Raw genomic sequence first — 13,121 nt, 5'->3', positions numbered from 1 at the left:
TATGTTTAAGGTATGTTGTAGACCACTGAGTGAAATCAGTATTCAAATGGTGTACGCCAGAATATCAGTTGTCGATAACAAAATATTTATCTCAGTTGCGACTGCTGCAACTGTTCACGTATCCAACGTGGCGATCTAATTCAACACGATGAATATACATATATACGCGGAATTAGACACAATCATGAAGCAGAGCGCCAGAGATTCTTGACTCTCTGTCCATCTTTACAAGATAATTTACTCATTGCAAAACTTAAGAAACTTGTAGTAAAGGCGTTTGATGGAATAACCCAGACACACAAGTGTTTGCAGTAATAACTTGTGACGTTGATTGAAATCGTCACGCAACACACAGGATCTAACAAATGCTACAAGGCGAGGTATGTACACGCAGAAGCCTTGGATATATGGCTGTTCAAGTCAGGATAATTCACAAACCCACGTCCTCATTGGCAACATTTAGTATTTTTATAAATACAATGCATTATGAATATTATCACATATGCATTTGGTATGGATTGCTGAATGCTGTCTACAATGATAGTTTGAAACCAGTCTGTCTGCAAGAGATTTCGATTTATATAAGGGGAACCCGCCTTCTCTGTGTGCTCCTCACAGAGAATTACATTAGAACTGTTCTAATAGGATTGAATAGATTTTCAGTAGCTAAGAATAACGTAAAAAGCTCTTGGAAAATATGATCAGAAAATCCCGTCCTAAAAACATAACTGCTTTTGTGACCTTTTGTTTGGAAGAAAAGAATTCTTTATTTATGTTATGCATTGCCTTTCATTTGAAGAACACATAAATTTTGCTTTTATGTCCAGTTCACGATTATGCTAAGATCAAGGAACTATCTACAGCACTGTTTATATCTGATCGATAAACCGAGGAACGTCAAATATTTCGAGTTTTACATTTTTGAAAAGTACTGGCCTATATAGCATATTGTCCTATCAGCTATTCTTCTAAAAGTATTAACTTTTAGACAATATCCAGGTAAATACCTCCCTAGATGCAGGCTGGACTCCATGTTTAAGAATAAGTACAAATAAATGTTTTCCTTGTAGAGGTCGTCCCGGGGTTTCATCAGGCTGTATATACGCATTCGGAATTTCACGATTTAGATGAAGGGTATGCGGTGTTCGAAATATCCAAATCATTATCATAAAAATATGCAATAATCGGGACAAGCGAAGCCCATGTGTTATTTTGCAAAATGATAGGAGAATTGGACTGAAAGAGTTTAAGAAACGGTGTCAGAATTTGGATGTATAAAAATGTATAGTCCTGAAATTTGTTAGAGTCTCGCTGTAACGCGAATGTAAAATGTGTTAGGGCTAAGCAAAGGACTTTTCATCTTCCGGACACATTCAACCCCTTTACATCATCGGTGTTTTCAGTGACAATATGTGTAATATTAGCCGTGCTAATGAGAACATAATGCCTGACGGCAGACATTTTAATTATCACAGATGTACACGTTGGTGTTTAATACGATACTCAAGCGATGCATTCATATCGCCATATGAGCCGACGAGAGGATAGATCGTGCACATAACAAGTAAATGTAAATCGTAACTTGCTCAATGTGTTGGCCGATTTATCGATTTTCAGCTCAACACGCCCAGTGTGCCACAGATTTGGTAACACCCAGCGGGCAGCATCCTTAATGCTGCAGTGCTGCAATGTACGAGATGATGAGAACTGTATCACACCTTGCGCTCTAACACCACGCACTAATTTACCACCGTTATGTACCACCGCCCATGCATTTACCACCGTCATTAATCCGACGTCACATAATCACCTCATGGTTCGCTTAGCCCATAACTAGTGAGTTCTTCGAGTTGTTCAGTAAGAAGTGCGGCGGTCTACCAGCAATCTGCGGATGGTCGTGGGTTTCCCCCGGTCTCTACCGGTTTCCTCCCACCATAATGTTGGCCGCCGTCGTATAAGTGAAATGTTCTTAAATTGATTACGGCATAAAACACCAATCAAATAAAATAACAAATAACTAATAACTAATCTGTATAAAAGGTTGAAGACTTCACACGTGTGGCTGGAAAGTAAACGAGGAAAATATCAGTTATCAGCAAAGGCAATATTCGACACATGCATGGCCTTCGGTGGTTCAGGAAACTGTATGGTTGTTCCAGTTGTTCAGTAGATCTTGATCCACGACGTCAGAGGCTCGAATCAATTTGCTTCTGGTTTGGTAGCACCTTTTAGTCAGGAGGGTTCTAAGATCTCTGGCAACGTGAGGTCGCTTCCCCTCCTGCACGCATTAAGCTTATTGCCGTCATGCAAACAACGTATCATTAGTCCGCCTCGAAGTCGTGAGACCTGGGATCAAACCCAGGTAGGTTCTTACCAAAGATGACCCAGGAGCCTCTCACCAATGCGGTCGCTGTGAGTTCAAGTCCAGCTCATGCTGGCTTCCTCTCCGGTCGTATGTGGGAAGGTCTTCCAGCAACCTGTGGATGGTCGTGGGTTTCCACCGGGCTCTGCCCGGTTTCCTCCCACCATAATGCTGGCCGCCGTCGTATAAGTGAAATAGTACGGCGTAAAACACCTATCAAATAAATAAATAAATAATCTTACCAAAGACTTTAAAAATGGAACTTGCTGCTGTCTCGCTTGGAACTCAGCACTGAAAGGACAGACCTGGTTTTACATACCTCTGGGTAGGGGAATACTTTAGTGGCGGTAGCACTTTGACGGCATGGATCGCATTTTGCATATGTAATGACTCCTCGTCGCCTTGTATGACATAGAACACAAATAACCTATGAAGTACATAAGGAAATACGTATAAATAAATAATAACTATATTTAACAGACATCACTTCAATCAGAGTTTTGTCTGTATCCTGGGGTTGAGAACCATATTAATAGTCTGTGTGCATGTAAGAAACATAGAACCTAAAGTTCTTCTTGACTATTTACAACTATGTGAGTACCCTGCAGTTTGAGGAAGAAACTGGGGCAGTTGCTCATTTTGTCAAATTGGTTAACGACCAGTTGCCTTCTAGTGACCTCGCCAAGCTGTTTGGGGCCACAAACCTATGTACTACGTGGGCTCATACGCCCCTTCAACTGGGTGATTTAGCTGCTGGTTTCTACGTTAACCGGATGTCCCGGGATTAGCTAAGTGGCTCTGTTCCGGCAACCCGGATGATCAGAGGTGCGTTATCTTCTTAGGTGAAGTCTTAACTGGCTATTCTGACAAAGCTGTCCGGAAAGCCTCAGCAGGTGGGATATTGCATGCATCTAGTGCTCAGTGCACCAGTTCTATTGATTCGACAAACAAATTGAACAGAAAAAAGGAAATCACTTTTAATGTCAGGAAATGTTTGTAAAGGAGGAAATCACTTTGTCGAAGAAAAAAAAAACCCTTACACAGGAAAGCGAGGTGTTGTGGTAGTGGATGTGATCGAGACAACACGAAGAGATTAAAGAGATAGAAGTGTCGCCATACTATATATACCTTCAACAAACCATCTTCACATTTAAGCCTCTGATATTAGGACGTTGAACACAGAAACACATGCATACCACTAACTGTTTAAAACGAACACAATTTACACTATCTATGAGTTATCAGACAAAGCTACCGGTAACTGCTAGTATGAACAAGAACAATTTACGGTATAGGTCTTTAAGTTATCAGATAAAGTTACCGGTAACTGCTAGTATGAACAAGAACAACTTTCGGTATAAGTCTTTAAGTTATCAGATAAAGTTACCGGTAACTGCTAGTATGAACAAGAACAATTTACGGTATAGGTCTTTAAGTTATCAGATAAAGTTACCGGTAACTGCTAGTATGAACAAGCACAATTTACGGTATAGGTCTTTGAGATATCAGATAAAGTTCCCGCCATTGCTGGTATGAACAAGAACAATTTACGGTATTAGTCCTCGAGATATCAGGTAAAGTTCCCGCCAATGCTGGTATGAACAAACACAATTTACGGTATAAGTCTAAGTCTTTGAGATATCAGATAAAGTTCCCGCTATTGCTAGTATGAACAAGAACAATTTACGGTGTTAGTCCTCGAGATATCAGGTAAAGTTCCCGCCATTGCTGGTATGAACAAACACAATTTACGGTATAAGTCTTTGAGATATGAGATAAAGTTCCCGCCATTGCTAGTATGAACAAGAACAATTTACGGTATTAGTCCTTGAGATATCAGGTAAAGTTCCCGCCATTGCTGGTATGAACAAACACACGGTATAAGTTTTTGGTATATTGTATAAAGTATATATACCGATAATTGCCTACAAAAGCACAATTTAAACTAAATTAAGCTCTTGAGATGTTATGAAAGTACAAATCTATATCTAAATGACTGATAACTTTTTTAAAGAATACATATGTAGGTGTAGACATGCATGCATAGATCTGTCGCTTTCGGAAACCCTTCTTCTCAGCTCCCGATATCGAAACCAGTAAAGGTGCATGCAAGGTAATTCATGTGACAATAAAGTAGTGACATTTTATTTATTTACTTGATTGGTGTTTTAAGCCGTTCTCAAGAACATTTCACTTATACCACGGAAATATTGAGTTTTTATGCTTGGCAATACAAAGGATCTGGTATGGTAAGGCGGGGAATCGGCCGCAGTGAAAGAAACTGTTCACCTCTATCAGCGAAAATGACTACAGCTCTGAGTGACAGCTACTGACACACAGCTACTTCTTATTTTCAGTTCGCTCCTTACCAATGCGGTCGCTGTAAGTTCAAGTCCAACTCATGCTGGCTTCATCTCTGGTCGCACGTGTGAAGGTCTGCCAGCAACTTGCGGATGGTCTTCGGTATCTCCTGGACTGTGTCCGGTTTCCTCCCACCATATTGCCGTCATATAAGTGAAATATTCTTGAGTACGGCGTAAAACACCAATCAAATAAATAAATCAAATAAATGTTTTCAGTTCTGTTTTACTCTTCTTTACCTATTATATGGTTAGCATGCGACTTGTAAAGCTCCAAACATGCACTGAGTGTCACTGAAAGATCTTTTTTCAAATTAGACACCGTAGAATTGTGAAAATCACTGCACCACAAATGTAACTTTCTGAAAATTTTTTGACTGAAACAATCAACTACATAAATATGTAACAAATATAACTTTCAGCCTTATACTTCCGATACGCATAACATGTTAATGTTAATTATAGCGAGCGGACTACATGTGATCTCAACCAGGATTCACGTATGATTTCGCTATAGTTACCAAATGTTTCGTAATACCGAATCTTAAAAATTCCAATTCAAAATAACACTTATTTAATGCAAGACGATCTTTATCTTTACTCACATAAAAGTATGTTTCTGAGATAAAGGTCAAAAAAGATTGTCTCAAAGATTCGAACTTTTCCTTCAACCTTTCGCAATACCAACTGCGCTAGTCCAATGTACTGTGCAGGATTCCCGACAGACTAATGGAGAAATACGTATTTTAAACTTGCCAAAATATGAGAAAACTGATCACAGTTTATGGTTTATATTTTACATATGAATACAAACGTTAACCAAAACGAAACTTAGATGGGACTTAGAAATACACACATGAAAGTTTCAGTAAAGATATTTTTCTGTTTAATGTTGATCGTCATACGGTAAATTAAAAACACAGCGTCTCGCGTGAAGACAAAATTGGCGTTTTGGATCAGGAGTGCATTTTTCGCGGGTTAGTAATAAGCAACAATTTCTTTTACGGCCATATAACTTTTATGGGTACTTGGACCAAGATTTATACTTCTGATTTGTAAATTTACAGAACTGTGCTAGGATTTTGAAATTTGCACTTTCTGATCGTACCTCTCTGGGGCTGATCCACCGCCTTACCGAACCAGGTCCTTTGGTGACAAAGATTACATCAGTACAACTGGATTCTTTAATCCCAGTGCTTCACAGAAAGTCTGATTTGATTCATCACTGTTCATTGTTCTGAAGCGGTCTTTTAGCTGCTCTGATCTAATCATCAGTGCTATGTCTGGGGGAGTAAACAAAGCGGATTCAACCTATGGGAAATGGGGTCAGCAGCGGAATCCTAGAGTGCGTAGGAATACAATATGAAAGAAGAGAGTAAAACCAGAGCAGCGGAGACAGAGCGTCATTCTCAAATGGTCCCACGTAACCAGTCAAATACGGCCTGTTACCAGTATTTACCTCAGCTAGGGTTTTATTCTGACAGTTCACGTAAATGCTTAAATAGTAACAAATTGCACCACCGTGTCTAAAGCAGAATTAGATAAAGAAAAATGCAGACATGTTCATTGTAATTTGTTAGACGCAACTGGTAAAGAAGTACTTAAAATGACAATCACATTAAAACAGTGCAAAGGGACGTGTTCTCGGGGATGCTTATAACAGTCCATATAAAGATTTTTTGTTTATGCATGGACACAATATAAATGATTGCCAGCAGAGAGTGAAAATCAGAGCATCGGCGTCAGTGTGATCGTTGGCAAATGGTCACACGTAACAAATATACACCCTCATGCTAATTCCCCCCAGCGCTTATTATTTTTTTATCTACCTATAAATGTAGTAGCAAATTGTATACATGCCCCTAGCGTCATGACTTAAGCAGTATTAGGTATAAGAAAATGAAGCTCTACCTTTCTAGAAAAGTACGGCAATTGGAATACTGTTAGGCTTCACATAAGGCAGTTTATAAATTCATAAGGTAATAAAGAGCTATAGAAAGATCCGTAATCAGATAATTTAAGTTCATGTTATTTATCACGCGCTGCTCATTGCAAAGGAGGCAAATGCACAAAATTATGAACACAGGCTCGTTCGTTTTATTCCTAACATGGCTTGGCTTGCCTGCTCAGCCTGTCATCCGGCGGGTATATTACACTGTAGCTGAAGCTTGTTTTGTCCTTTCGGTGACCTGCCCTCCCGCTGTTACCCACGGGGTGAGGTGTTTGATAAACTCAGCAATATCCGGACATCTTGACATCAAACGGTAATAATTCGTGGGATGTTTATTGGTGGTGCTAATACATTTTTCACGGAAATGAAAGTCATTTGTGTTTGGCCATATCCAGTATTTCATAAAATTAAGACTCCTCGTTGCAAACGTAACTCTGATTGGAGTCGCTCAGAAACGAGAGTAAATGTGTCATAGGGTATTTTGCTATATCTCTGTACACAAGAGTTGTTCATAGTTTGGTTCGGTAGCTTGCCTAAAGTGAAGTCGTATGCAGTGGTTTTGCAAAAGAGTTTGTGCAGACGGGTCTGTGATAAAATGGCATCTAAATATTCATATAAAGGAGAGAGAAAAATGCCAAAAGGTGAGCTTATCAGTGGGATTTCTCTTACCGGTGAGCTCTCAAATTCTGTGTGCAACTGCCAGTGACAGTTTTGGGTGCAAGCGTTGCTTTTATTTGAAGAAATCGCGCCCAAAAGTCTTCACACGTTGATGACTCCAGTGGATCCCGTTGTTCGGGACAACTAGATAGAAAATAGATAGAAACAAAACGTTACCCATGTATTTAGCCTAATATCCCGTATGTTTATCTTTCACTAATAAAGGGTTTTGTCGTACATAAAAAGTCACATTTAAAAGGACATAGGGCTAATGATTCCACCATAATGGACGATCTGCCTCGATTGTCACAGTGATCGAGTCACTTAACCACTTCGACTGTCATCATATTCCAGCATTATATACTTCAGGTCATGAACACGCATTGTGAAAAAGTGCCAAATATAGGACTTAACTCTAAAAACGAACTAATATGGATTGATTCATGGGAGCTGCTTATCGCCCTTACAATGTGCATCGAGATTAGTTCCGCACAATATAGTCTTAACGAGGCTGATATAGGCTGTGGGCTGACACAAATAATCCTAAAAATCAGTCCCTACAATGGAGAATAACACTTCGGTACAGGAAATCCCAGTGGGTTTTTTTTTTGTAGGTTATTTAGAAGCAAATGCATATATGCATGGAATTGGTTTTCTTTTCATTGGGTTTTGTCTGCATATTTTGAATTTGTCTGGAGCCAGCTGTAACATGGAATCAAAACCATACGAAAACAGTCTTCCACGAACCATTGTCTAAAGAGTGTGGGTATGTATAGGGGAATGAAAAACCATAGTCTCTGTTTAGATCTGTCTGTAGGCTTGGTCCGCATATGTGAATTTGAGCTTGGGTATTTGTGGGAAACATCTGTCAAAAATGATTTTCTTTCATCTAAACTTTGCAAAGCATGTCCCTGAAATCCGGTGTCTGCTTAACAACCCTATTTTAATTATTTATTTATTTGATTGGTGTTTTACGCTGTAGGCCTATGCTAGAATATTTCACTTACAGGCCTCTTGGGTTCGGCGTTTCTTGGGTTCGTTATAAAGATTAGCCTAATTCCTCAACCTTTTTGCATATGAAAGAGCAACTCTCAGAGCAATTTATGCCGTTATTACTTGTAATTTGGAGACAAAACTACAATGGTCTTGTGGACAGGACTCCACAAAAAGTGTAATTTTATCAATCTGTATAAAATAGTGCAAATAGTGAATTTGCTTGAATAAATATCTTGCAAACATGCGAAACGGTTGAAGAATTACAGTACATGCACATCTTCCACTAATATGTGCTTTACGTGTCAAAAAGCTTGTCAGTAAGTTCCCAAAGATGGATGGTTTATCCCTGGTACTCTGATTTCCTTCACCTATAAAACTGACCACCGTACTGTAAATGGCAAATTCTTCAGTATGGCGTGAAACAACGATCAAATAGATAAATAGGCATCGTGAAAAATGCATGTATGGCGTCTTAAGGTCACGTCTGAAAGTCGTATATGAATCAGAAACATATATAGGTAGTCTGTCTGGAATAACAAAGGTAAATGTGGAGATATTTATCATAATAATGTACAGGTGCTAATATCAGCTCTTGTACACAGCAGCGGTTCCTGTTTAATGAAAGTGGATAGTAATATTTCGTAAATAATACAGGTTTTGTCGTCTGGACTTCTTGTGGCCACATATGGTGACCACACTTGGCTAAAAGCGATAACTGTTCCAAGGACTGCAAGAACATGTGATAAAAAAAAATGAAATTTCATCTTATCCCTATGGTTTAACTCCAGTGGTGCCACAAAAATAGGGATGATGAAAAAAAAAAAAGCAGAAAAGGAGAAGCAAAGAAAAAAAATCATAGAAAATATACAAATAAAAACGTACCAACCTTCTATCGAAATAGTGCCTGTCTGCAATACTGGTGTTGGCCGGTGTGAAATATATGGGGCGGGGTGGGGGAGAGGGAGCGAGGCTGCTTAAAAAATCGGGCTAATCATGATGACGTTTCGATTGTTGAGATGGACTTGATAAGATGCCCCAGTAGCTTCTAAGGATATCAAAGCGAGTCACAGTGACATTTAATTTATGCGTCAAACGAATCACAGATAAACCCAAAAACTACAAACTGCTTGGTTTATGTCACCTGCACAAATCGGTATACGCCTACATGCCAGATGTTCACTGTTAACAGAATGGATCAGTCTAAAGGATACATAAAACGTACAGATTTAGTTTCTTAATAAGCTGTTTAGGGTGTGTCTTAATATGTAAAAGTGCAAAAAGAAAAATTCTCAGCCTTTTTTGAAGCGTACAAATGGCTTTAAACCAGAGTTTTACTGAGAACCCGGCGGTCAGTCCGGAATTCGTGACGTCTATCGTGACGTCTATCGTGACGTCAGCTGTGATATTTGTCAGGGCATACGTTCACGCTGTCGGCACGTAGATGCCCGGTGCGGTGGGATTTAAACCGCGCCTGAACTCTCAAAGTCTTCAGCTGGTCACACTTACGGTTTGAACCTATCCGGCGTGTTCGTGTACAGCGTGACGAGCGATTGTCACCGCGCTTGAATTCTTCTCCAGTATGTATGCTTATAAGAGTTATGTGATTTATAAAGTGTTAATGTTTTAAAACTCGTCAAAGTGTTCACAATCCAATTCCATTAAAAGTTGGTTAATCAACGTCTTAAATCAGCACTTGAAACAGACTCTTTTATTAAAGTTGGAATATGAACATTTTTGAAGAGTGTTGAAACATTCCTGGTAATATACTGTTTAAACATTTTATAATCTTTATAATTAGGGTCAGTAAATAAAACTGGACACTGATCCTTTCAGTTTTAAGGGTGTAATATTTATCCTCGTCGAATCGCTCGCCTCGTGGTCATTTCAGTCAGAAAACCCCAAGCTGACCTCATTCAGTTTGACTTGAATTCGTTTTCCATCAGATTTATTTTTTTATTTGATTGGTGTTTTACGCCGTATTCAAGAATATTTCACTTGTTCGACGGCGGCCAGCATTATGGTGGGAGGAAACCGGGTAGAGGCCAGGGGTAACCCGTGACAATGAGCAGGTTGCTGGAAAACCTTCCCACGTACGACCGGAGAGGAAGCCACCATGAGCTGAACATGAGCTCACAGCGACCACATTGGCGAGAAGCTCCCATCAATTATAAGGAGCAGTGTTGTGTTTGTAAGTAAAGAATCAGTTCTTATTTTGGAATTTCTTGACAAAAAATGGTTTACACAAGGTTATGCATTGAGCCACTATAGGCTACATAAAATAAGAATTAACTATTGGGTAACTATGAGCCGGCCACTTAATGTGTATGGTAAACTAAAAAATATAGTCTTTTAAATTTAACAGAATGTCTGTTGTCTGAGTGATGTTAGAAAGTATTTTGCTTTTACAGCAGATTATTGTCTTGTATATAACACACATATTCTATAAAGATTCTATTAGACTAACAGGATATTATGTTGAAAGTGACAGAATATTGTGTTATAATAACCGAATACTAGTACATTCCAAAATCACTCAACAAACCTTTTGTTAAAATTAGCTTATTAATTTTTTGGGTGTACCCAAATGTCTTCCAAAAGCTAATGGAAAGTCACCAAACTTTACTCAGGAACCAGGCTTTATTAAACATATGTAAAATTGTTTTATACATATGTAGAATTTATTTGTACATTTGCAAAAGAAAGTTTTGTTTAAAAAAGAATTTCCCATATATACAATTACCGTTTATTTTAAAAATTAAAAAAGGAAATGAAGTTTTGGACATTGCTTTCAATGTTTTGTTTCACTGCTCTTCCTTCATTCTTTTCTGTTTGCTTTCTTTCGTTATAATCAGCAATCAAAAAAATTAATAACTTTTCTTCTCTTTCTTTTTTCATTCATACCACAGGGATTATCCCTGAGCCTCACCAGACAGGAAATTTACCTGACAAAATGTCATCAATTTATTTAATTTGGAGGTTTAACCGACATCTGACTCGCTATGCAGTCTCCGAGGGGTTTGGACAGTGGCGATCTCGTTCACTTTCATTACTGTTACCTCCATGTTTACATCAGTCAGTATTAAGCATTTCCAGCTATATAGCTCGTGCAATATGTTTGGGTTTCATCGGCCCCGGAGAGTCTCTCAAGCTTGTATTAAATTGAACAGGAATGATGCGACCAAGTAAAGCCCAGGCGACGCGCCAGCTAGGCAAAGCTGCCTATATAGCTATTTGTGGACGATACCTGTCGACTCTTTTACGTTCTTTTTTTTTTTTATCTGTCCAGCTTTCAATTTGAAGGCAAGTTTTGGTCACACCTCCATGCTTCTCACAATGGATGTTTCAAAGACGGCCAATTTTCGGCCACACTTACTCCACCTTCTTCAGTTTGTGACCGTCCAAATTATTGGCGAGTCCCTCTGCCTACATATATGCGTCTAGGTCGAAAGAAAATTGGAAAACAAATAACAATCTAAAGTACTTCGAGGTTAAAGTTGACAGAAGTTAAAACGATTTTTCACGCTGAAGTCCATGTATGAAACACAGCTATTAGGTTTTACTAGGTTTTGCTAGGTTAGGGTCGGCAAGGACTGAATAAATTCTTGGTAAAAGCAAACGTCATGGCAAAAACTTTGCACATGTTTTTGTACACATCCGTCAACAATACAATTCGAAAGACCAATTTCTAAAACAACCATCAACACAAACCTCTACAGAGAACTCTTAAAAAACCAGTACAGCTTCATGAAAAGAGAAACAATCAACAGTTTTCCATGATTCCGGAAAGACTCAAGTATAATGTTCTATACAGATGCATAAACCTAACTCGTCTTGTAGTACCACAAGTGTAAATCAACAAAGAAAAAAAAGCCTTTTGTTTATTTGAGGGTATTAATGCCGATTTCAAAACGAATTTTGTCAACTCATGACGGTATCTCCATTTAGCAGGATAATCCTAATGTCTATCATTTTATGATGCCGCTTCACCGGAATGTCAGACCGAAAACACACGACGCTCTATATCCGGACACAAAAAACTGACACAGGGTGGACCATTGCTTGACTTCTATCCCGTTATGACTTGCAACTCATTACGTACCAAACTTGCCGACTTTCACGGATCGGGATTAAACCTCAAGGCTTGTATTTATTAAAGATACGAGCCCTAAGACATAAGTCATAAATTGCAAGTGTTTCAAAGCTACTTACTCAGAACAGGAGAGAACTGAAATTGTGGTTGCTACATTGTTTTGCGGTAAAGAAATTGTACAAATTTTAAACTTTCTACAGCAAAACATTTTAATCGTATGGCTCTGCTAGAATTTTTGATTTAAGTCTTAAGACGTATATACATATAGACCCAGGTCCGAGGACCACGAATCTGTCTTAGATTAAAGTGAGACTTAGTCTAAACTTGTGGTACTGTTCCTGAAACATTTGAACTTTAAACAGCATATTCACTCTGATCACGAAAGCCTAAGACGAGTGTTAGTATAATTAGTAGGTGGGATGTAATTTTAGGTCACTAAACGATTTTGGAGTTTGACTGCAGTGTAAATATCAAAATGGCTAGGAAAGCATTAAATGTTCATTGTTTTTTATATGGTTGGGTTGAAAAGTGTGTATGTGGTGTATGTGGTTGTGGGGGAGGTGCAGAACATCCACCCATCCCACTGCCCCTCACCACACACACACACTTTTGAAAGTGAAGTGCGGGGACACCAACACTCCCCTCCACCGCTTTCTACGCAACTGCTTGTACCTTTTCAGTCTAACGTATGTTTCATTTATCCTT

The sequence above is a fragment of the Liolophura sinensis genome, chromosome 8 (assembly GCF_032854445.1).
Source record: "Liolophura sinensis isolate JHLJ2023 chromosome 8, CUHK_Ljap_v2, whole genome shotgun sequence".
NCBI classification, from domain to species: Eukaryota; Metazoa; Mollusca; class Polyplacophora; order Chitonida; family Chitonidae; genus Liolophura; species Liolophura sinensis.
The sequence above is the reverse complement of the archived record's forward strand: the minus strand, read 5'-3'. Positions refer to the sequence as shown.